Genomic DNA, 26,731 nt, shown 5'->3' with positions numbered 1-26,731 from the left:
AACAATATTTAGGCTAGATGTTTATATACACTGTGGGTGGTGGGGTGTGGACTAAGTGAAATGGAATACAGAAGATTATAATTGTGCTGTCAGCACTGTTAATGATCTTTCTGAGTGTTGATTACACAAACATGGTAGTAGGTAGAGTAATTAACTTGTCTGATGACTACTAAAGAATGGCTCAGCTGATTTTGCTTTCAGAACACAGCTAGTTATCTTAAGGCCAGAGTATTGCCGGAGACTGTACACACGCGTATAGAAAAAACTAGCTTAAAATATATTCATGCTAAAATTATTAACATGTAATAATTAAACTGTGTAGAGTCTTGGGGCACCTAAAACTAACACATTTTTAGTTCAACAGCTGTGCACATCCCTCATTATAAGCTTGGACCTTTCAAAATGTTCCTCATTAAAAGCTCCTCAGAAAATTTAATAGTCTGTGGCATAGGTGGCTCAGGACTTCTTACTTGTTTTGTCTATTTATTTATTTAGAATATTTCTATCCTGTGGTTTGATATCTTAGGACTGAGTACAAAAAAGCAGTATAAAAAGCAGTTTAAAAAGAATGGAAATGTAGTAAATTATTTCAAACCATTTAAAACACGTAAAACAATTAAAACCATTTATACCTATTAAAAAATAACAAAAACAAAAAATTCCAAAACATGCTCACATCAAAATCTTTAAATCCCTAAGTCTCTTATGAGCAGCCATGTTTTCATATACAGTGGTGCCTCGACTTACGACCGTCCTGACTTGCGACCAATTCGAGTTACGACTGTTACATACAGCACTGATGTTACCTGTCTGTCATGGGTTTGGAGGGAAAGTTCCATCCTATGGGGAGTGGAAGGCGGGACATCAGGAGGAGGGGCTGTACTGTATATATATGTGAAGCCTGTGTGAAGAAGCAGCAGCTGGGAAGAAGAAGCTGGTGTGGGAGTCTGTGTGTCAGACAGGGTACTACTGTGTGTCAGTCAGTACCAACCTGATAGGTTCAGGTGTCTGTATGGTTAGCCAGAACTGATAGGTTCAGGGTCTGTGCTTCAAGTTAAGTGTTCTGTGTGAACCAAACTGTGTGTATGTATGATTGAGACTAAGCCACGTTACTGTATCTTATTCACTTGATCCTTTTATTTTCCCTGTGTGTTGTTTAAATAAACCTTATTCCTTTATTTGTTAAAAATCCATCCCTGGTCTGTGTGACTTCTTATAGGGAATGGTTGGTGGCAGCTTAGTGAAACTGTGGCATCCTCCAGTAGGTCTGGGTTTGTCACATTGATTGGTGTCCAGCGTGTGGGATACGACTGGTCCAGTTGTCCAGTGGTACAGCAAAGCCTTGGCAAGTGTGCCCAGAGCAAGGGGGGTCTAGTCAGGGACAATCTGAGGCGCGTAGGTAATCTTCTAGGTGTACCTCACGGGGAGGTGCACTAGTGGAAGAACGTGCCAACTGGGGACTAGATTAGGGAGCTCTGAGGCAGCCTGTTTTGGCGGGAAAAAAGCTGAGGCAAAACTGTGTAGTAGCAGTGATCTAGCCTGCCTGCTGAGAGGCCTAGCAGAGGGGGGTAGACTCTGACTCGCAACTGTTGCAAGTTAGTGCTGAAGAACAGCAGTAATCTATAGAAAGCTGGTTCTGAGGCAAAAGGAAAAAAAAAGTGGTCGCTTTATTTTGAGGCTTGACTTTTGAAAGCAGCCTGTTCTGGGGGGGGGGATTATGCCCTTGACTCGAAGCCAAATGGCAGAAATGGGTGAAGTGAAAGACCCCCAGGTAGACCAAGGTTCTGAGGATGAATTTGGCTCAGTGCAGGGTGACAGCACGGGAGAACAGAACCCAGAACTCAGGAAAATGCTCATAGCCCAACAGCATGAACTGAGGATGAGGCAATTTGAAATGGAGGAAAGATTAGAGAGAGAAAAAATGGAGGAAAGGGAAAGAGAGAAACAGAGACAATTTGAATTGGGATTAGAGAGAGAGAAAATTGCTCTGGAAAAAGAAAGGATGGCGTTTGAGTTAAGAAAATTGGAACTGATGAATCAGAACAATAATAACAATAGGGATTCTGAGGGAGGCCAATTGTCTAAAGCTGACCTGAAGAAATTCCCTGTGTACCACAAGGGAGATTGTCCTGAAGTGTTCTTTTCCCTAGTGGAAAGAGCGTTTGTGGACTTCTCAGTAAGGGAAACTGAGAAGATGACCATCATGCGATCTTTAATCAGTGGCAGCCTTGCAGAAGTCTATGCAGAGATGCCAGAGGAACTGATGAAAGATTTTGCAGAGTTTAAAAAACTGGTGTTTGCCAGACATGGGATAAATGCGGAACAGCTGAGGCAAAGATTCAGGTCAATCACCAAGAAACCAGAGCAGACTTTTACCCAAGTGGGGGCCCAATTGGTGAGGCTGCTAGAGAAATGGCTATCTCAGGAGGGGACAGAGACCTTTCAGCAGCTCAAAGACTTGATAGCGCTGGAACAGTTCTATTCAGTCCTACATGGGGAACTGAAATTCCAGGTGAGGGAAAGGAAACCGAAATCTGTGGCAGAAGCAGCCGAGATCGCAGATTTTATTTCCCAAATAAGAAAGCCCTTAGGTGATGAGGGGAAATCGATAGGTAGACCCAAGGAAACCTACAGCAAGTACTCTCAGGGACCAGGAAGAAACCAGCAAGTGGGAGGGGCCCATGGTGAAGGGAAGCCCTCAGACATGAAACCAAGACCTCAGATTTTGGAGGGAAAACCAAAACAAGATGAGAAAGACTCAAAATATAGCAGAAAATGTTATTTCTGTCAAGGAAAGGGCCATCTAATCTCAGAGTGTGAGAAATTAAAGCAGCTAAAAGGAATTGTGCCTCAGGATTCGAGTGGAACCAAGCCAAAAGCTGTGTTCTGTGTCCAGAAAGAGCAAAGCTCCTTGTCACTGAGGGAGCCTGTTGCCATGGCTACTCAATCTGGAACAGTTACATCTGCTGATCAGGCTGAGGAAAATGGTCCTCTTGTGGAGGTCAGGCGCTGCTTGCTCGTGAGAACAGATTCTCAGTTGTTTGAAACAGCAGGGGTGGACGTAGGAATACTTGACCATCAGTATCGGGGGCTGAGGGACACTTGTTCCCAGGTGACCCTGTGCCATCCAGATATTATTCCTAGGGAATATATAATCCCAAATGAGAGCATGAAGGTGGCAGGGATTGAGGGGCAGGTGATCTCACTGCCAGTAGCGGAGGTACCTGTGAACTTTCAAGGCTGGAGGGGAGTTTGGCGGCTAGCGATTTCATCGACTCTGCCAGCAGCCGTGCTCGTGGGAAATGACCTGGCTGAACATGTGAAACGGGTGCTAGTGATTACACGTTCACAAGCCACCACGGGGACAGTTCAGGGGGGTAATGATGAGCCAGAGACGGAAGCAGAGGGGAGTTCAGAAGCTGTGGTGGAAACCTTAACCACAGACAGCCGATTTGGCCAAGAGCAAAAGGCAGACGCCACTCTCCAAAAGTGTTTTGAACAGGTGACTGACGCCCAGCTAACACCTGAAACCCCAGTGAGATTTCTAGAGAAAAAAGGGATTTTGTATAGAGAGACCCTGAGGAATATCTCAAAAGGGGGAGATGGGATCCGAAGTCAGCTAGTGGTACCTGAAAAGTATCGCCCCATGATCTTACAAAGGGGGCACTCTGACATGTTTGCTGCGCACTTAGGGGTGAACAAAACACAGCAGAGAATCACACAGAATTTTTACTGGCCTGACATAGGGAAGCAGATCAGGGAGTTCTGTAAACAATGTGATGTGTGTCAAAGGCAGGGGAATAGCCGCGACAGGACCAAAGCAAAGTTGTGCCCTTTGCCTGTGATTGACACTCCGTTCAAATGCATAGGGGTGGATATTGTGGGACCTTTGCCCAAGGCCACAAAGAGGGGGAACAGGTTCATTCTCACCATTGTGGACCATGCCACGAGGTACCCTGAAGCCATACCCTTGACTAACATTGAAACTAACACAGTGGCAGATGCCTTGGTGGGGTATATGTCCAGGATGGGATTTGCCTCAGAAATAATCACAGATTTGGGCGCATCGTTCACATCAAAGCTCATGAAACGGTTATGGCAAATCTGTGGAATTAAGCACAAGGAAACCACTGCCTATCACCCTGAAAGTAATGGGTTAACTGAGAAGTTCAATGGGACTCTAATGCGCATGATCAGGGCTTACTTGGCAGAGAATCCAAACAATTGGGACCAGAAGCTGCAATCCCTTTTGTTTGCTTATCGATCAGTGCCACAAGCCAGTACCGGGTTCAGTCCGTTTGAACTTTTATTTGGGAGAAGGGTGAAAGGGCCCCTTGATTTGATCAAACAAAATTGGGAGCAGATCACCCAGGATGACCCACAAGACGTTGTGACATATATAGACACCTTAATAAATGACCTAAAGAGAAACCTAGAGCTAGCAGCAGAGACCCTGCAAGCTCAAAAGGTCAGAAAGAAAGCTTGGGATGACCAGAAAGCCGGGGAGAGGCACTTTGGCCCAGGGGAGGAAGTGCTTTGGCCTAGGCCCTGCAAAGAAAGCAAGTGTCAGCTGGGTAGCCCAGAAATAAAATACTTGGGTCACATAGTAGGGGGAGGAGTGATAAAACCCCTAGAGGCTAAGATAGAAGCAGTTCGTGATTGGCCTAGACCCAACACCAAGAAAAAAGTCAAATCATTTCTTGGGTTGGTGGGCTACTACAGAAAGTTCATCCCGAGGTTTAGCGAGATTGCGGCTCCGCTGACCGATCTGACGAGGAAGAAGGCTGATGACCACATCCCGTGGACCAGCGACTGTGAGGAGGCGTTCCAGAGGTTGAAGCAGGCGCTCATCAACTATCCAGTGCTGCGTGCTCCAGACTTCGAGCGGGAGTTCATCATCTACACCGATGCGTCTAACAGCGGGGTAGGAGCAGTTCTTTGCCAAGAGGATGAAAATGGTGACCAGCATCCAGTGTCCTACCTGAGTAGGAAACTCCAGAAAGGTGAGAGACATTTGGCAACCGTGGAGAAGGAGTGTCTGGCCATAGTCTACGCGATCCAGAAGGCCAAGCCTTACATCTGGGGGAGACATTTTATTTTGTGCACTGACCATTCACCACTGCAATGGTTAAAGACAATGAAAACCCACAATAGTAAACTTATGAGGTGGGCTTTAAATCTGCAAGACTATGACTTTGAAGTGAAGGTGGTCAGAGGGTCAGTGAACTGTGTTGCTGACGCCTTGTCAAGAAGACCTGAAGAATGAAGACGGCGAAAGAAACATGGACTATGTATATATTTTGATGACAAAAAGTTAAATGTGTCTGTTTATTAAACATGTTGGTTTGTATGAATAAAGGTAACTTGATGTATTGTTAATGGTAAATGTTTAAATGCCTAATAGAGTGTAAGTATAAGTAAGTATGGTATTGTATGTTATTATATAACTGTTTTAGTATGTTTTGGGTCCAGGTTGTTTTTTGGTGAAAAGCACCTTAGCTTTCCCCCTACAAAACAACTTATAAAGAGGGGAGGTGTTACATACAGCACTGATGTTACCTGTCTGTCATGGGTTTGGAGGGAAAGTTCCATCCTATGGGGAGTGGAAGGCGGGACATCAGGAGGAGGGGCTGTACTGTATATATATGTGAAGCCTGTGTGAAGAAGCAGCAGCTGGGAAGAAGAAGCTGGTGTGGGAGTCTGTGTGTCAGACAGGGTACTACTGTGTGTCAGTCAGTACCAACCTGATAGGTTCAGGTGTCTGTATGGTTAACCAGAACTGATAGGTTCAGGGTCTGTGCTTCAAGTTAAGTGTTCTGTGTGAACCAAACTGTGTGTATGTATGATTGAGACTAAGCCACGTTACTGTATCTTATTCACTTGATCCTTTTATTTTCCCTGTGTGTTGTTTAAATAAACCTTATTCCTTTATTTGTTAAAAATCCATCCCTGGTCTGTGTGACTTCTTATAGGGAATGGTTGGTGGCAGCTTAGTGAAACTGTGGCATCCTCCAGTAGGTCTGGGTTTGTCACAACGACCAGCTCCGTTCGCAAAATTTTGCTTTGACTTGCGGCTGGAGGTTTGAGATACAACCGGAAAAAAGACGGGGAAATTTGCAATGCTAACCATTGGTTCACGAAAAGGCTAGAGAGTGTGCGTTTAGAGAGAGGCTTCGGACTGCTTGGAACTGCTTTTTGCTTTTTAAATTTTTAAAAACTGCCTGTTCTGGGTGAGTACTGTACAGGATTTTGCAATTTGGGTTTGGGCTGGGTGGGGTGGGGTTATGTTATGTTTCTGTGCTTTAATGGGTCTTTCAGTGTGTTTTTTATTCTGTGCTGGAACGGATTTGTTTGATTCGGTGGTTATGTTTTTGTGCTTTGATGGGTCCTGCAGTGTGTAGTTGTAGCATTTTTAGTCCCTGCTGGAATGGGTTTTCTTTCCAGCTGGAATGGATTGATCACGTTTCAGTGTATTCCTATGGGAAATGGTGCTTTGAGTTATGACCAACTTGAGTTACAACCATCATTCTGGAATGGATTAAGTTCGCAACTCAAGGCACCACTGTGCAGTGGACCCTCGACTTACAGATGGCTCAAGTTACAGACTTTTCGAGTTACAGACTTCTCTGGCCGCAAAATTTAGGCTCGACTTGCAGCTGAAGAATCAACCTACAGACCAGAAAAAAAAAGCAAAATGGAACAAAAACAGAACAAAAAGAGCCGGTTACAGATTAATCAGTTTTCAATGCATTGTAGGTCAATGGAGCCTCGACCTACAGACTTTTCGACCTGCAGCCACCATTCCAATACGGATTAATTACGTAAGTAGAGGGTCCACCATAGTGCAAACATGAAATCAGTGTTGGTGCCAGTTGAGCCCTCGAAGATGAGAGCCAAGGTGTTACAGCTAAGAAAGTCTGCATCTCCACAAAAAGTACCATTCTCAATGGTGTGATAAGCAGGTGTGTGTGTGTGTGTGTGTGTGTGTGTATAGGCAATTCCTCAGAACAAAAACGGCTGGTTACAGATTAATCGGTTTTCAATGCATTGTAGGTCAATGGAGCCTCGACCTACAGACCTTTCGACCTGCAGCAACCAATGTAGGTTGCAGAGAAGGTTGCATCTTCTCTGCAACCTACATTTGAACCCATAAGCAAGTTCAAATATGTATTCTCAAAGGCTTTCATGGCCAGGATCCAATGGTTGTTGTAAGTTTTGGGGGCGGTTTGGCCATGTTTGGGGTTTTTTCTTCCTAACATTTCGCCAGTCTCTGTGGCTGGCATCTTCAGAGGGCAGGAATTAGAACTCTGACCAGAACACAGACAGAGTTCTAACTCTTGTCCTCTGAAGATGCCAGCCACAGAGACTGGCGAAATGTTAGGAAGAAAAAACCCCAAACATGGCCAAAGAGCCCCAAAAACCAACAACAACCACAAGTTCAAATATATTTACAAGTAATCTGGCCTTTCTCACCAGATTACTCATAAACATGTTCAAACCCACCCAGAAACTCAAGCATAGATTGCAAGGGGGGTATGACATGTTATAGGGGGGAAAACCCTTATTCATTAGCCTCAGCTTGATCTCATATCAGAAGTGTATTGGCAACCAGTGCAATTCTTTCAGAACCAGTGTTTTATAGATTCTGAAATTGTACCATAGCCTACCTGATGTACAGTATATTGTACTCTGCAGCATCTGAATTGTCTTCAAGGGCAGTCTCATGTAGGGTGCATTATAGCAGGTGAACTGGAGGTTACCAGTGCTTGAACTGCTGTGGCCAGGTTGTCCCTTTCCAGAATAACCATAGCTAGTGGGTTAATCAAGCTTGTCCCCAAGCACTCTGAGCTGCTGAGTTCACTTGAGCCTCCAAATTATGCATCTGCTGCTTTAGGGGGAGTCCAACCATATCCATTTTTGAAACATTGTAACCAGCTAAAGATAGAGCCTCAGTTTTGTTCAGATTCAGTTTCAGTTTATTGACCCTTATCCAGCCCATTACAACATCCAGGCAATGGTCTAGCACAGTGGTTCTTAACCTTTTTGAAAGAAACGCCCCCTTGAGCCATTGAGGAAGTTATCATCGCCCCCCTCCCCGCGGTGATATCTTTTTTATTTGTATGTTTGTTTGTTTGTTTGTTTAAGACACTTAAATCCAATGACCCCTGAAAACAAAATTAAATTCCAAGAAAATGAAACGCCCCCCAAAAAGTAACATTTAATGATTTAGTTGCAAGTGAATTTTAAGACGCAAAAAGAAATATAAAAAGGGCATAAAAACAAATGCAGGAACTAAAAATTTCGAGACAAAAAGTCTGAAACTAAATTAAAATTGGAGGAAAATATATATTCATGCACACTGTAAAAAGGCTGCAGCCATCTTCACAGGTTTGGCTTGCTCCAGCGCCCCCCTACCGCCCCCCTTCTGCTCCAGCGCCCCCACACCGCCCCTTTTCGTTCTATCGCCCCCCTGAAAAATGAAATCGCCCCCTGGGGGGCATTATCGCCCACGTTAAGAACCACTGGTCTAGCACCTGCACAGCCTCAGCTGTCTGTGACAACAAGGATGAGTAGAGTATTGTATTACTGTAAACCCTGAGCTGAGTTGCCCCCCGCCCCTGCTTGGACCCCTGTACCAGACTTGAGTCATAGAATAAGGGAAAGAGGCCTCTTACAGTTTAATAAACTAGTTAAAACCCAAAACAGGATAGGGATGAAGTCTCCATTCTTCTAATGAAAAGAGGCAAATAGTACAGATTCCTTGAGGAATCTTTATTGGAAGGGACCACGGCTGTTAAAATGTATTGAAAGGCAATCTGAAGGGAGAATAATTAATAGCGTCACTTATGGATAATAAGAAAACCCAATCTACCTAGAATCATGTTAGCAAATCCTTGTCTGTCATGAATCAGATCATTGCCAAAGCTCTATAACATGTGATCCTGAGAGATTGTGTCTAGAAAAGACAGGTACTGACTTTTCTCCTGACCACAAAACTTCTATGTTAAGCTGTTTTTCTTAGTGGCATCTGGGGACTGAAAATATCCCCCATCCCCACTCACTTCCAGTCTCCGAGCAATGGGGCACCCACAACATTCGGAGGCAATCTGTTCCAGTGCTTAATGGTTCTCACTGTCAGGAAATTTCTCCTTATTTCCAGGTTGGATCTCCCTCTGACGAGTTTCCACCCATTGGTTCTTATCCTACCCTCAGGCGCAATGGAGAATAAATCAATGCCCTCTTCCCTGTGGCAACCCTTCAGATATTGGAAGACTGCTGTCACATATCCCATCAGTCTTCTCTTTGTTAAACTTTGTTAAGTGACTGTACTGATCACTGTACTGATCATTATGGTTCCCATAAACTGAAGTATATTTGGCAGAAGAGACCAACTGAGAGACAACAACGTATCCTATGGCACCTTTCAAATGAACATGTTTTATTTGGCATAACCTTTTGTGGATTGCAGCTGACCTCATCAAACAAGAAGGAAGGTTAATGATACACAGATACAAAGTTTGCTCCACAGTTATGATTGCTTTACTATAAAGATTGTTGTGGATCAAAAGGGGCATTTACTGTCCTTTAAAAAAACAGCTACAGAACAAAATCATGTTCACCTTCTTCACCCTGAAATAATAGTAATGTTCTTATATAGATCCTGTTCATTTTAATGGGGCTTGCAGAGGAGAATTAGACTCTATCCATGATTACAATAAGCCAATAAACACATGGTAACTAAAGTCTAAAAAAAGAGAGGACATTTTATGGGTGAGAGATGAATATAGTATAGTAAAATTTCCATTATCTTCCAATCTGCCCTCTGTATTAATACTTCTGGAGAAAAAGTGATGGAATCCAATGATTAAACTGAAATTCAGGGATACACATGTCTAGCTGAAACCACTTTCTGACACCAGGCCTAAGAGTAACTTCTGTGAATGTGCATGGGTGTGCTTGTATGCACATACGTGTGTGTGCATACATACATACATACACATACATACACACTCTGCTGGGTAAGATTAGATAACCAATTGGTGTCCACCTTCTAATTCTGCAAGAGTATTGCTGCTGGACTCCTGAAAAAGAGTAACTGAGTCTGCACCATTTTTCTGCAGCCTTATTTCTTGGGGAACAGAGGCCTGGGGAAACCCCATGCTGACAATGTACTGATAGCAAATGAGATTAAATAAGCTCAGCAGCTCACTGTCAGCTCCCTGCCTCCCCCCCCCCATGTAATTCAATTCGAGCACAAGTGGTGATGGGAATTTGCAGGGGCTGCCTCTGCCACCCCCACTGAGGCTTGGAATCCTTTAACATCTAAATAAAAGTTTCACTCAAGCATTTTTTACGCTCCTGCCAGCAGGATTGGTGAGCTGGCATTGGGCATATTAATGTTAATATCATGCTGGCAGACTTCTCCCTGTGTACCAGGCCTGTGATGGTAATTGTAAACATGTGCTGCAAAATGACATTTAGATTTGCAGGCTTCAGTGAAAGGAGAGGGAGGGATGTATTCCAGTAAAGATGCACTCTTTAGTCATTTATGGAAAACTGGCTCTGCCAAACAACTGGGGATATAGTTTAAAGAGGGCTGAATTTTAGAGAGCTGTCCAGAATTTACAGTGCCTTAAATATGGAGCAGGAAGGGCACCTGCTCCAATTGGGAATGGGTGACATAGCCTGTTGTGGCCAGTGCAGACATCACAGTGACTGTACCGATCACTGGAAATCATTCTGCAATCTTCCCTGAGTATCTGGCTGCTAGAAAGTGGTACAACCACCCTGTAAACATTTTCTTATCTCCTTTTGCCCAGCCACGTTCAGATGGTGGTCTGGCTGAGCCCAATCATCCCTACTCCCATTTTAACAATAGCCTTTGTGGCCTTCTCAAGCTCAAACTAGATGTCAAGGGAAAAACAGTTTTCCTGCAGTTAGCGTGTTTGTTCACCTAGAGTGCAGCTCCACAAAGAGGGACAACCAACTTGCCAATAAAACCCTTGTTTGCCTTCCAATGATCAGTCACAAAGCAGAGCTCACAGAAATAGAAGATACAGAGCTTAGTGAAAGCATGTGCTGTGGCTGTTACCTTTCTGCACATAAGGAAGTTTTATTTCTTTTTCATTATTGTCATTTCTGTACTAATTTTTGCTATTGTTATACTTACAGAATTTGCATGGCACCACATAAATAGGGGGAACTATCTTAAAGCAGCAGTAAAGAGGGTGGTGGCCGATCAGCTTCAGGCGTTCCTGGATGACACAGATGCCCTGGATCCATTCCAATCGGGCTTCAGGCCGCGCCATGGAACAGAGACGGCATTGGTCGCCCTGTGTGATGACCTGTTGAGGGAGGCCGACAGAGGCAAAATGTCTCTGCTGGTCCTCCTCGATATCTCAGCGGCCTTCGATACCATTGACCACGGTATCCTCCTGGGGAGGCTCACCGAGTTGGGAATAGGTGGCCGGGCATTTGCCTGACTCCGTTCCTTCTTGGAGGACCGTCCCCAGAGAGTACAGCTTGGGGAGAATGTCTCGGCCCCATGGAGCCTCAATTGTGGGGTTCCACAGGGGTCGATCATCTCCCCAATGCTGTTTAACATCTATATGAGGCCACTGGGGGGGGTCATCAGGGTGTGTGGAGCCCTGTGCCATCAATATGCGGATGACACACAGCTCTACATCTCCTTTTCTCCAACTACAGGAGATGCCGTTCTGTCCCTTCAGCGCTGCCTGGAGACCGTTCGGGAATGGATGCAGGAGAATGGGCTGAGGCTGAACCCGGACAAGACGGAGGTACTGAGGGTGGGCGCTCCCACAGTTGGGGATTTGGGAAACTCCCTCATTTTGGGGGGAGTGACCCTGCCTGCCAGGGATGGGGTTCGCAGCTTGGGGATTCATCTGGACCCAGCACTCACTATGGAAACCCAGGTGGCGTCCGTGGTCCGCACCGCATTTTTCCATCTTCGGCGGATAGCCCAGCTGGGACCCTACCTTGATGTGGGGGCTCTCAACACTTTGGTACATGCGCTTGTAATCTCAAGATTAGACCACTGCAATGCGCTCTACGTGGGGCTAACTTTGAGGCTGCTGCGGAAACTACAGGTGGTGCAGAATGCTGCGGCCAGATTACTCAGTGGAGTGAGAAGATACCAACATATCTCGCCCACTCTGGCCGCATTGCATTGGCTGCCCATCCGATTCCGCATCGACTTCAAAGTGTTGATGCTTACTTACAAAGCCCTAAACGGTTTAGGACCTCAATATTTGGTGGAACGCCTTCTCCCACCTAGATCTACCCGTGTCACCCGTGCGAGCCAGGACGTGAGGCTGAGGAGCCTGACGCCGAGAGAGGCCCGGAAGGAAAAGACCAGAAATCGGGCCTTCTCGGCGGTGGCTCCTCGCCTCTGGAACAACTTACCTCCTGAGATTCGCGCGGCTCCCTCGCTGGGCATTTTTAAGAAACAATTGAAAACACTGATGTATAGGCAGGCTTTCCCAACAGATAATCCCTGATGATTTTTCTTTTATATTCTTTGATTTCCATTTTTGTCTATTTGTAATGTTTTTAATAATTTTATTGTTGCTCCAATTGTAAGCCGCCTAGAGTGGTCTAGTATGACCAGATAGACGGGATAGAAATAAAATAAAATAAAATAAATAAATAAATAAATAAATAAATAAATAAATAAATAACAGAAGGTATGAAAACTAGTGATCATGCACACATACGCCCCTATATACAAAAAAGGGGACCCTTGTCTCCCGGAGAATTACAGGCCAATTAGCCTTCTTTCAGTAGTAGGCAAGTTGTATGCCAACTATCTCTTGGTCCATCTTAATACTTGGATCACCCAGAATAACATCCTAGGCATTGAACAGATTGGGTTCAGACCAGGCCACTCCACCTTGGATCACTGTGCTGTCCTGTCCCATCTTGCTTATAAGTATTCCATAAAAGCCAACTCAAAATTATTTGTAGCCTTCCTTGACTTAAAAGCTGCCTTTGACAGTGTAGACAGGCAGTTACTCTGGTCCAAGCTGGAGAGAACTGGAATTCCTTCTAATCTGATTAACCCCATCAGGCAACTGTACTCTAACACCTCTTGCAGAATAAGATGTTCTTGGGATGGCCTTCTCACTGAAGAGATCCCTACAAATAAGGGAGTCAAGCAAGGATGCCCACTGGCTCCGACCTTATTTAACCTGTTTTTAAACGACCTGGCTCCAGAATTATTAACCGTTGATGGCCATTTTCCAACTCTTGGTGATCGTAAGATTTCAATCCTTTTATATGCCGATGATGCTGTACTTATTTCGCGCTCTCGGCTGGGCTTAAAAAGACTAATAAACAAATGTCTGGACTATTTATCCATCAACAAACTTCAACTAAACTACCTGAAATCGAAAATTTTAGTCTTTTCTAAGTCCCGTAAAATATACAAATGGATCTTTAAACGACACTCAATTGAACAGGTGAGGACCTTTAAATATTTGGGATTATTATTCTCAGCCAACAGTGCCTGGGTGGGTCATCGCAATATGGCACAAGCGACAGCCAAAACATCCTCAATGGCAATTTCCAGATTCTTCTACAATAAAGGGGGCCGCCTAATTCCGGCAGCCCTCAAAATATTCAATGCTAAATCTATTTCTCAAGCTCTTTACGGTATTCCTATTTGGATCAATGCTTATCATAAATCACTAGAAAGTTTCCAATCAGCTTTTTTGAGAAGAATCATGGCTATGCCAAACTGCGTCCCCTATGAGGCTTTATGTCTCGAAACGGGACAACTTCCAGTCAAGGATGTTGCTTGGTATAGAACTTGCAAATACTGGCTAAGAATGTATTTTGACACCTCTCAAACAACTCTACTTTATCACCTAAAAAAAGATAGCTGCCCCCCCATTGATGGTTGGCTAAGGAAGATCAAACAGATCGGTTTAGACCCGGACAACTTAGGATCTCTCTCGTTCCAGGCTGCCCTAAGAACTGTCAAACAAAGATTGGCCGACATCAACGCACAAGACTTATTAAGAGCTGCTAATAGATCTTGTTCACCTTTGTTCTGGAATCTCCCCTTGGTAGTAGGCAGCCCACCGATTTATATTTCTACACTGTATAATCCCGAAATTAGAAGGGCGATTTCTTTGGCCCGCTGTAATTCAATTCCCTCGGCAGTGCTAACGGGCCGATTTAACAATACTCCCTTCAATAACAGACTATGTCCCTGTGCGATGAATGTTGTAGAGACGCTACCCCACATCTTTTTCCACTGCCCATTTCATTTGGCTGCGAGGGACCAATTCTTTGCTTCTCTACCACAACGAAAGCCCTGGCTTACCGATGAAGCCTATTTTAGTTTTATTTTACAGCGAACCGATGAGAATTCTCTTAATATACTCGGCAAATTTCTGTTGGATATAATTAAAACTAATACAGCCCGAGATCCCAATTTAAAGTTTTAGTGTTTTAGGGGCTGTTTCCATAAGCTGTACTCTGTACCCTTTGTATGCTTGTATGTATTTATTATGCCAATAAAGGTATCTATTATTATTATTGCACACATACATTTAAAGGAAGCCCAGTTTCTAATAGGATACTAACTGTGTTGCCTAGTTTGACCTTGAGATGTAGGGTGGGCCTGCAAGCTATTATTTTTTGGACCATTTACGCCTGCTACTACCAATGTTATAACCAGAATTTGGGAATGTTACTTCTTTGGATAATCACTTTCCAGAAGCCGCCACTACCACCCCAGCGACTATGTCCAATGGTTATTAAACACCATAGCCTGGACATATTGACAGTGATGCTTATATTTTGCAATTATAGACAAAGAGGTAATTTTTACAAGCTTTTAAACAGTTGAAAATTTATACCCAGTTTATGTAAGTTAGTCAAGGAACCTACTGTGCAAAGAAATGTAGTCCTCTGCATAAGTCACTTAAAATATATTTTAAGAAATAACTAGGATAGAGAGAGGTTCCACAATGAGATGCAACTGAAAGAAAATAAAGAAAATAAAATATATCAACTAGATAATATCAGGCCTCTACAATCTATAATTCTGTATGAGACTTGAGTCTTTTGTGAAAAAAGGGACATATTTAAATAACAGTTCTTCCTAACACTGCATATTTAATAATGGCTAGATTTGGCTGGGGTACTGCAGCAATTCTTTGCTTTTTGGTTATATGCCAAATGATCTTGACATGGTATACACAGCAGCCTTATAAATCGTTTACTACTGTATTTGTTTTCCACAACCTGGAGGTCTCCAGATGTTTTAGGCTTACATTGCCATCGGTCCCAGCCAGCATGACAAATGGTGAAGGACTGTGGGAGTTGTAGCCTAGAACATTTGGAGGGTACCACTTCACCAGATTGCTAGCAGCCTCTGCCCCCATAGGAAGATTGAGTGAGATCATGAATTGCAACTGTAGGCTCTGCTAGAGGAGATGCTGATTCTGTATGTTGTAACAGTGCACTTTTAAGAGGAAAGAATGTCTCTTCTCATATGAGCCTACCTCAGTCCGCATTTAGCAAACTATTCTGCTTTTCTTCTGTTAATTGGTCAATTGGGAGACACGCATGGGCATATTTGAGTGTCTCGTGTCTCATGCTTGGAGCCCTGAAAAGAGTGCATTGACTGGAAATAAAACATTGTAAGAGAAGGAAATAAATTTTTGCCTTCATGGGTGATATGCTGCACAGGTCTATGTAACCATTCCTTTGGCCAAATTGGAAAGAAAGAGGGGGGGAAAACCCCACCAAAACTGAAGTTGCCCAACCCATCACTTCTTTAGATTTGCTGTTCCCTGGCTGAAGCAGCCTGATTTGACCTACTTTTCTCTTTCCCCTGTTACTCTCATCTTAGCTTTAGCTCCCTTCATCTGTCTCAATTCCTCGTTGTCTTTTTTAACTCATTACTTCCAGGCCTCTTTCCCACTCATTTACCTAGAGTTTAGTTCAGTACCTGCTCAACACTCCTATCTACTACTGTACTAGAAGAACAGTTTAGAAAGTGCAGTGTAACAGTGCCAGCACAAAGGACTCTGGGAAAATTGTGGTAGAGACAACCCTAAATGTTGTTTTTTACCTCCACTTCCCCCTGGATTTAGTCCAAATTCTGGCTCTCCTAGCCATGTTATAATAATAATCCTAGAACTGCAGACCTGGAAGGGAACCTGTGGATAATCAAGTCCAGCCCCTGACATATAGCTAGTCATAGCATTCCAAGCTTACATTTCTCTCTGCAGATGTAGTTGGTTCAGTAATAAAGTTTTCATTATACTTAATGGTATTTTAAAAGTCTTTAGCCTCTTACACCAAGTATCAGCTTCCAGCTTATCCAGTAAACTCGAACACCTGCCGCACCACATCCAGAATTGAACTTTTTCTTAAGCAAACTGACCTTTTAACGGTATTTCAGTGCCTGCCCTTACAGAACCTCAATTAGTCATTGACAGTATTCATTTTACTCAAGCCTCAAATGGTGAGGACTCTGAAGAGCATTTTGTGATCTCACAGCAATTGGAAAAAGGGAGATTTTAGTCCATTTAAAATAGAAATCCCAACTCTTCTGCAGGATCCCTAGCCAGTCTAGCCATTCCAACCCCATTTAAGGGAGTCTTTCTAAAGGAAATCCACTTGTTTTTATGCCTGGCTTCCTGAAGAAGGCAGAGTCCGGGAGCTATTCATACCTTTTCTTCTGCGCTTTCTTTTGTGATCCTGAGTATGGTGGCTGCTTTCATTGCTGGGTGAAACCTCAGTCCTTAAAACAAGGCTAAACACTGGGTTTTTTTCCACTGAAGAAAAGAAAAGCTCCTCTCCTACCCTAATAAAAAGAGCCTAGTCTGGCATGGGATGGGGCGGGGGGGGGGAGTTTTCCACAATTGAACTCTTATGTTTGGCTGCTCTACTTGTGCCTCTCATTTACCTTGAGACACATTTGCAAAGATTTATGCCTGCCCCCAGAGTTTTGCAGAGTCATAAAACTCTAAAATGAAAATAGTTCTGTGAAGGAAAAGAGGAGCAGAGGAGGGAAAATTTGACAACATGGATGAATTGGCATGTTAAGAGTGTGCTGCTTAGCAAAACAAAAAGGAACCCCTTCTGGTGAGGGATTCATACTCTATAAGCTGTGAACATGATCACTAGGGAAATGATCAGTAGCACTTTTTAAGGGGAGCAATGTTTCACTATAAATTATCTAACTGCATGGAACAGTGCCAAGCCTTCCACAGGAGTCTGCAATGCACACAGCAGCCTGCTTCAGAGGCTGGAATTCCTGACCGCTTGGGATTTGAGAGAGGGCCACGCTGGTGTGTTTCTGGCTAATTTTGGCTAAGCGTGTGTTTCTTTCATTGTGCCATCTAAGGCAGGATATATTGCCTTCGCCATATGCTCACTTGCCATGAAACCTTGGCAAGCAGCATAGCAGTGAGAACATAAATGAGCCCTAGAAATGCAAGTGTTTTACATTCAGCTTCACATATCTGTGTGAAGATTCTCAGTCATCCAAGTGAGGTTACCTGGAAGTTGAGTCATGGCAACTGGACTTCTTTCATATTAGGTTGAAACTTTTCACTACTCATCCAAGTAGCTTCTTCAGTCTGAAGAAAGTTGGTAGGAGATCCCTGATATATCATCCTGTTGGTTTCATCTCCCCCTTGTCTGAATAGGCTCCTTAGAAGGACAAAGCACTGGGGCGGGGATTCAGCTTCACATTGTCCTGCATGGTAGGAAAGTCTGGGAACAGTATCTTGGGAGGAAAGGTGCTTAGTATCTTTTAGAAAAAGTTTTATAGTCCTTGTATGCAATCCAGAAGCAAGGATATTTGTTTGTTTGTTTGTTTGTTTGTTTGTTTGTTTGTTTGTTTGTTTGTTTGTTTGTTTGTTTGTTTGTTTGTTTGTTTGACTTCTACCCTCCCATCTAGACCAAAGGTCTACTCTGGGCGGCATTAAAAAAAATTTAAAACTGTGAAACCAGTAGTCTTATACTATGAGTCCAAGACGGCAAAAATGTCAAAATTTAAGATACAGCAGGAGGGAAAGCCTGCCCAAATAGCCAGGTCTTAACTATTTTCAGGAGTAAACATGCAGAGAGGGAGCCAGGCAGATCTCCACGGGCAAGTTGTTCCAGAGGCGAGGGGCCACTGCTGAGAAGGCCTGGTTCCTCGTTCTTTCCTTCCGGACCTCCCTCGGCGTTGGGCCCCTCAGCCGCCTGGCCTGGCTGGAATGAGTGAATCTGGCAGAACTGGTTGGGAGGAGGCACTCTGCCAGATATCGAGGTCCTAAATTATTTAGGGCTCTATATGTCATCATCAGGACGTCGAAATCAAGGCGGAAATGAATGGGCAGCAAATGCAAGGCAGCCAAAATTGGGGGAAATGTGGTTGTACCTTTTCACCCCTGTAAGAAGTCTGGCCGCCGTATTCTGCACCGTCTGAAGTTTCCGCATCAATCTCAAAGGCAGCCCCACATAGAGCGCATTATACTAGTCTAATCTCAAGACTATGAGCACATGGACCAAGGTGGTGAGAGCTCCCACATCAAGATAGGGATGCAGCTGGGCAATCAGCCAAAGGTGGAAATGTGCAGAACCGACCACTGACGCCACCTGGGTTTCCATGGTGAACGCCGGGTACAGATGTACACCCAAACTGTGAACCTCACTCTTGGTGATAAGAGTCACTCCCCCAAAGGTGAGGGAGCTTCCCAGACCACTGATGTCTGGGGCACCCATTCGAAGGACCTCCGTCTTGCCCGGATTCAGCCTCAGTCCATTCACCTGCATCCATCCATTGCTGAACAGCCCCCAGGCAGTGCTCAAGGGATGCAACAACATCCACTGTTGTTGGGAAAAAGGAGATGTAGAGCTGAGTATCATCTCCACAAAACCCCGCATCCCCTGATGACCCCCCCAGCAGCCTCAATTAGATATTAAACAGCATTGGAGAGATAGTCGAGCCCTGCAGAACCCCACAATTGAGGCTCCACGGGGCCGAGAAACTCTCTCCAATCTGCACTCTCTGGGGATGGTCCTCCAAGAAGGAACGAAGACTGGCAAGAGCCAGGCCACCAGTCATACTATCCAGTCAGGATAGATTATACTAGTGCTCTAATAAAGACATCACATACCCTTGCCTTTGGTTTGTAATGCGTGTTACTCTCAACACACACACACCCCAGGCAAACCAGCATATTCTTGGAACCCATCAAAGCTCCTTTTTGCCAACCAGATGCTAAAACGTTGTTTCTTTTCCTGACTACATGCCAACTTCAAGCACCTTCTTCCCTGCATACAAACTTGCCTTATGTTCATGTAGCTCCTGTGCTTTGACAAATTTTGCTCATTTTAAATTACACCTCTGGTCCCTTTTCTCTCTCTCATCCTATCCAGTCTTACCTCAATAGGTTCTTTATCTACCTTTTTTGTTTTCTCCAACATTTGTTCATAGATTTCTGTTACTGATTCCCTGTTTCCTCCCTTCTTCAATAACATTCCTCCTGTTTCTTCCTCCAATTTGATTAGTTTACATTCTCTTTTCTGTGTTTTCCCCATTTTTGCTTCTGATATTGCTTCCTTTCTTTCTTCATGACTTATGCTTCCCATCCTTCAGTAAAGATGGTTCCATCTATCCTTCTCTTACTAATGTATTTAACCTTTTTCTGTAGTAGTTGTCCCTTTTTTATTATTATTAAACATGCTATTCTTTTCCACAGTTGTTGTTGTTTTAAACCACTGTTATTGGGGAATTCATCTCTTTTCTATCATATTATTTCTTTTCTTTCTTAGGAGCTGCTGCTTCTATTCTGAGGACCTCATTTTTCTTTCTCTTCAGTTTCTTTCTGACCTTTTAACTCGAACTTTTGAGCTTAACATTCTACTGGGACTGCTCTGTGTATAATTTTGAATCATCTTCTATAAATTAGCCTGCTAAGACTAATTTCTGTTCATATTCACTTTGGTCTTTCATGAGTTTTTCATACAGTTTATCATTTCTGACTTCTTTGTTCTCTTTGTGTTTGGGGATTCAGTAGCACTGCTGTTCTTTAGTTTCACTCATTTCGGACATAGTCTCCGAAAATGCTACTGTTTTCTTCTTAATCACTCTAAAATTTACCTCCAATCTTCAATTTTTTTTTAAATCTTAAGGCCTTAAGACCCAAAACAGATCCCAGAGTGGATAAAATGGGGATGTATAGTGTAAATCATGTATCTCAAGGCCTCTGCAGGCATGATCTGCATTTTTGGAGTAATAAATTGTGGCCATGTTAAGAGTTTTCTCCTTCAATTGGCAAAAGAAGTACATTCAGTTTGTTTAGGAACTTTACTGTTACCCTGTTTCTGTTCTAGGTGAGGTGTGTAGATTATTTCTCAAAATTTCCTCTTATATGTAAGCTTTGGTAAAGCTCTCATTCAATACTTCCCTTTTTTTTTGTTGCAGGATTTTATTTATAGGCTGTTGGTGTCTCAAGCCTCTTTTATTCATTATTTTCATTATTTTCTATTTTCCTCTTTGGTCCTTCTGTTCATCAAGCACTAATGCTTTTATTAAATGCCCAATCCTGTGTGTTGTTTCTTGTCTTCATGCAGTCTCTTTTATGACCCATTCTGTGTGGAACTTTCTCAAAATATTGAACTAGACCCTTTTCCCCAACTTTAATACATTATTTAAAACTCACAATTTTTCTCCAGCATTTTCTTTTTGACATCCATTTTTAAAGATTATTCTTTATCAGTCCTTGGTTAACTACTATGCTGTTTAAATTTTTCTCATTCTTTCATTCTATTTTTTTTCTTTTCTGATTAATATAAAAGTTTCCTCTTCCTCTGTAACTTTCCTCCCCTTTTGTTTCATGTGCTTTTGTTTTTATTCTGAGCCTCAGCTCAGAATCTCTAACTGAAATCCTGTTGCGCTTGGCATGGCATAAATTTACACCTGTCAAAGTTCACAGGGAGTTAAGGCCAGACAGTCCCCATTGTGTGCCTGATTATGCTGTTGATTGCACAGTTAATTGTGCAACTGTGCATTTGTGCTTCCAACTATTTGTATTTTCAGGTTGTATTTGCAACTGCTTGTACAACTTCAAGTTATGGAGGTGCAGCTACACAGGAAGAGTGTGGCTTCTGTGTTTCTCTATTTCTGCACAGCATCAACTACATATGTTAATCTCATGAAAACAAAATCATGATCAGGCACACAACCAGATAGAAACTCATCTTGAGTCTTACTACAAAGGGACGTTCTACCTGGTTTACTTTAAGCATCAACTGATCACCAGTATTCAATACAAAAAGATTTTATTGTACATTATATATTAATATATATGAATACATCATATATAAACAAATTTGAATATAATGCTACATACCGCTAATGTTTATTATCAGCCATATCACTTATAAGGGGATCAAGTCATGTAGCAAAATGCTCCTCTATTCCAGAGGCTGCATCTGTAAAACAGGATGTCCTCCAAGTATTAAAAAGCTGGCGGTCCATGGCTAATTTAATAAACTCAGATTGGGCCCTCATAGTGACCAAACCCAGATGTGATCCTCAATCACATGGGTGTCAAAAGACCCTTGGAAAGTGATATAAAAGCCAGAGTACTGTTCAGTCTTAATCTATTTCTTTCACTGTGCTGTATATTGTACTGTACTGTATATCTTTTATTATACTACAGTATATATTTTATTGTACTATACAAGCGCTAAAACACCCATGGCTGGTGGCTTTTTGCTGTCTTTGAGTCTCCTTCAGTACTCATGTGCCATACCAGGTGTGTTTCCTTTTACCCTCCTGGGGCCATGCCCAGTCCCAATCAGCAGTCCTAGTCCAGATCAGTGTGGAGCATTCAGGGATAGCCAGCAAGCGTTAGTTTCGGTCCTCCTGTGATGAAGATACCAGGCCTGGCACGTCACTGCCATTTCTGAGTCAGGGTAGGGCAGTTCTCTGCTCCCTCTAGTCTGGCAAAGATATAATCTGGTGCTCCTCACGGGGAATGAATGGTACAGGATATGTTGATGGAGTCACATTTCACTACCTCCCAGGGTCCCATTGGGTCAGTTGCTCCACTTCATGCAAGTCGCCATCCTCTCCCTCTTTTCCTTTTATACATGGTGTTCCCCTCCTCAGGTGTTTCCCCTTATCTGACAATTCTATGCACCTCTCAAGTGCTTGTCATGGTGGACTGTTCGTCTCCTTCTGAGCTGGACTTCTCAGCACCATTCTAGCTGTGCTAAAACTTGGCTGGGCCTAGACTGGCCACACCAGCTGCCAATTGTGAGTCCCAGGTGACTTTCAGGTTTTTGTGGTAGATGCAGTGGTAGACCCAACCCAAGCTGCTCTGCCAGCACCATCACAAATCAGACTTAAGATTCTCAGCTGTAGCTACGCCTTTCTAGAATTGATCATGATGTTAAACAATAACAACATATTTCTTCCTTGTCTTGTGAGAATTTTAAATAATAATAGCCTTTTGCTGTTCAGGTGTTGTCTGAATGGAGAAAGATGGAGATTGATTGATTGATTGATTGATTGATTGATTGATTGATTGATTGATTGATTGATTGATTGATTGATTGATTGATTGATTGATTGATTGATTGATTGATTGATTGATTGATTGGACACTAGATGGTGTGGTATAAGAATTACATTTTTATACCACACCATCTAGTGACTTTGCCATACTCTGGTTAGTTTACAGCAAGAGAATAAACATTTTTTTAAAAAGTCAAATCCCACTGAACTCACAAATGTAAAAATATAAAAATATAATATATATTTTAAAAAACCCACATACCTTTTATTAGGGAACCTGTTATTTAGGGAATGCTGATCAAGTACCATGCAAATGCTAGTAACATCACAGAGAAATCTGTTTTGAGTGGATCAATTGCACATGAGCAAAAGATCAGGTGCTAGCATTGTTTGTTACACTGCAGAGGATCTTTCCTGGGGGACCTCTCCCAGATCTGACAGAGCTTGTAAGCAGCAAAATGTCCTGGCTTGTCATTTCTGCTGCCATTGCCACAGATCTCTAGCATGGGACTTCTGGTCTATTAGTTCTGTGCTGAGAAACCAGAAGAGTTAATTGACTCTACATTTGCAGCTTCCTGCTAATTAAGAAGAAATATAAGTAGGCTAGGCAAAAGGTTATGTAAATGTCTGAGAGAGGGTGTAAATCTCTGGCTGAGGCAGGCTAAGGATCGATTTGCACGTCCAATTCTGGTGAGCAAAGATGTGTGTTCAGTGCATCTGTGATGAGCAGGGGACTGTACTGCAAAGTGAAGGAGTCTTTTACTTCATTATATGTCTACAACTCAGCACTGGGTTGCTCTTGAGGCACAGCTTATTCAGGTTGTATTTTCAAGCACAACACTTAAGAAGATATGTTCCCTTTCGTATTACTTCGCCTCTTAGCAGTATTACACAGTGTGTCTTTTCTACTAGTGAAGAATCCATGCAGACATCTGGGACTGAACAAGAGCACTTCCAGAGTGGACTATGTGATTCTCATGTAGATTGCATACTTACATACATATGTCTCTAGCAACCTGTGAATCAGAGCTTGGAAAAGTTACCTTTTTGTACTGTTACTCCCAGAATCTTACATTCTGGAAGGTATCCTCCATAAGATTAACTTTTCCAAGCTCTGCCTTCAATGGTAGAGATTTTGCTAAAGCACTTTGGATGTGGATTGAATTTTGAATTGCAGATGAATCAAGCCAGTGATACTATCAGCTCAACCCACATCCAGCGCCCTGGATGTGTATAGGGAGCCTCAATGGACACATTTATATAGCTGCATAAGAGTATGTATTTATTTATTGAATTTTTACCCCGCCCATTTAGTCAATTGGCTACTCTGGGTGGCTAACAACATATAAAATAAACAATTTAAAATATAGAACAAGTAATACAGCTCTATATATCCTCATGATAGGTTTTCTGATGGTTACATACAGAAACCTGGCTGCTACCTCTTCCTTATTCAAAAATCTTCTAGGTCTGGACAAAAAGAGAAACAGCACTTGTATTGTTTGAAAGTTCCTAAAAGGTGGGATGGAAAGGAAGCACTACAGAGCTTATGTGTTTGTTACATGCTGTCACTTTACATCTGACCAATGGCAATTCAAATAAGGTTTTCGAGGTATGGGAGGCATGTAAGGAGGAGGTATGTAACCAGTGCCGCCTTGGCCTATGGCCTAACAAGGGTTTGGACCCCACTCTCCTGAATCCTATTTATTTTTATTTATTTTATTCATTGTATTTATACCCCGCCTATCTAGTCATTTCGACCACTCTATGCGGCTTACAACATAAAGGATAACAACTTCAAGAAAAATGTATAACAATATATTCGCGAAGGCTTTCACAGCTGGGATCTAATGGTTGTTCTGGATTTTTCGGGCTCTTTGGCCGTGTTCTGAAGGTTGTTCTTCCTGACGTTTCGCTAGTCTCTGTGGCCGGCATCTTCAGAGGACAGCAACCTGTACTCTGCTGTCCTCTGAAGATGCCGGCCAGAGAGACTGGCGAAACGTCAGGAAGAACAACCTTCAGAACACGGCCAAAGAGCCCGAAAAACCCAGTTTATAACAATTAATTAATTAAATGATTCTGCAAGATGGGAAAAATACAAAATAAATTAAATAAAGAGAAAAAGAATAAAAAAGGAAAGAGGACAGGAATTAACTGGAAGGGAAGGCCTACCTATACATCCACGTTTTTAGTTGGTTCTTAAAAGTACCCAGCGAGGGTGCAGCGCGAATCTCTGGAGGTAGGTTATTTCAGAGGCGAGGAGCCACCACCAAGAAGGCCCGGTTTCTAGTTCTTTCCTTCCGGGCCTCCCTCAGCGTCAGGCTCCTCAGCCTCACCTCCTGGCTCGCGCGGGTGACATGGGTAGAACTAGTTGGGAGTAAGCGTTCCGCCAAGTATCGAGGTCCTAAACCGTTTAGGGCTTTATATGTAAGCATTAATACTTTGAAGTCAATGCGGAAACGGATGGGCAGCCAGTGCAGCATGGCCAGAGTAGGAGAGATATGTTGGTATTTTTTCACTCCAGTAAGGAGTCTGGCCACCGCATTCTGCACCACCTGAAGTTTCCACATCAGCTTCAAAGGAAGCCCCACGTAGAGCGCGTTACAGTAGTCTAATCTAGAAATTACGAGCGCATGTACTAAGGTAGTGAGCGCCCCCATGTCTAGGTAAGGTCGCAGCCGGGCAATCCGCCAAAGGTGGAAAAAGGCGGTGCGGACTACCGACGCCACCTGCATTTCCATGCTGAACATCGGGTCCAAGTGTACCCCCAGGCTGCGGACCCCACTCTTCGCGGCTAGGGCCACCCCCCCAAACATGAGGGAGTTTCCCAAGCCACCATCCACAGGGCCACCCACCCTCAGAACTTCTGTCTTGTCCGGGTTCAGCCTCAGCCCGTTCTCCTGCATCCATTGCTGTATGGCCCCCAGGCAGTGCTGGAGGGACAGGACGACATCACTTGCAGTTGGTGAAAAGGATATATAGAGCTGGGTGTCATCAGCATATTGATGACACGATGCTCCACACCCCCTGATGACTCCACCCAGCGGCCTCATATAGATGTTAAACAGCATTGGGGAGATGATCGACCCCTGTGGAACCCCACAATTGAGATTCCACGAGGCCGAAATACCCTCTCCAAGCTGCACTCTCTGGGGACGGTCCTCCAAGAAGGAACGGAACCAGGCCAGAGCCAAGCCACCGATACCCAATTCAGAGAGCCTCCCCAGGAGGATACCGTGGTCGACGGTATCGAAGGCCGGCGAGATGTCGAGGAGGACCAACAAAGAAATTTTAGCACTGTCGGCCTCCCTCAACCAGTCATCGTATTCTATCACTCTGTGCAGCACACCACATTGCTGCTACACAGTTTGTTTGTTTTTTGGATTATTTACTTATTTTATTTATTTAAAATATTTTTACCCCACCTTTCTCCTTAAGAAGGCTCCAAGGCGGTTTACATCACTGCAAGGCAATATTTAAAGCTGAAAACAATGAGTATACAATAGTGGCTTACATCATTAAAAATAATATTTAAAGCTAATATCAATGAGTTGAAAGAGGCAGCTTACATCATTAAAAGACAATATTAAAGCTGAAAGAATAAGTATACAAATATTAAAAAGGAACAAATTAAATACCACTTTAAGAGACAGTAAACACCAGTAGTAATAAAGGACCATTCAAAGTAGTAAATTTAGTAACAATCCATCTAAAAATCACATTCAGGTAGCCAGTCACTGAGGGAAGGCTAGCCTGAAGAGAAAGCTTGCCTGCTTGCAGAAGGATAACAAAGATGGGACCAGTCTGGCCTCCTGTGGGAGGGAGTTCCAAAGTCTGGGAGCAGCAACAGAGAAGGCTCTCTCCTGTGTCCCTATCAGGTGCAGCTGTGAAGGTGGTGGGACTGAGAGAAAGGCCTCTCCTGATTATCTTAACACCCAAGCCGGCTCATATTACACCTCTCATATTACACCACAGCAGGGCTTGTGCCAGCTGTGGAATTGGTTTGGAAAGTTTATTCTAAAGAAATACATTTTCCAAACATTGCCATAGACAGGGATTTCCCATTACCAATCTCTACCAGTTTTTACAGTATGGAAGAGTGGAGAAGTACATGAATAGTACAGATTCTAAATTATAATTCACTAGGTGTTTCCAATAGTTCCAGTGATTTTT

The 26,731-nt window shown here is 43.3% G+C and overlaps 1 protein-coding gene across 5 annotated transcripts in view; it reads left to right on the top strand.

Moving 5' to 3' along the window:
• SKAP1 (src kinase associated phosphoprotein 1) overlaps positions 1-26,731 on the top strand; it is a 402,906-nt gene that overhangs the window by 273,578 nt on the left and 102,597 nt on the right. The window lies entirely within an intron of this gene.

Source organism: Pogona vitticeps, chromosome 6 (genome assembly GCF_051106095.1).
Source record: "Pogona vitticeps strain Pit_001003342236 chromosome 6, PviZW2.1, whole genome shotgun sequence".
In the NCBI taxonomy this organism is placed as follows: domain Eukaryota; kingdom Metazoa; phylum Chordata; class Lepidosauria; order Squamata; family Agamidae; genus Pogona; species Pogona vitticeps.
Note: the sequence above shows the minus strand (reverse complement) of the source record. Positions and strands in the feature narration are given on the sequence as shown.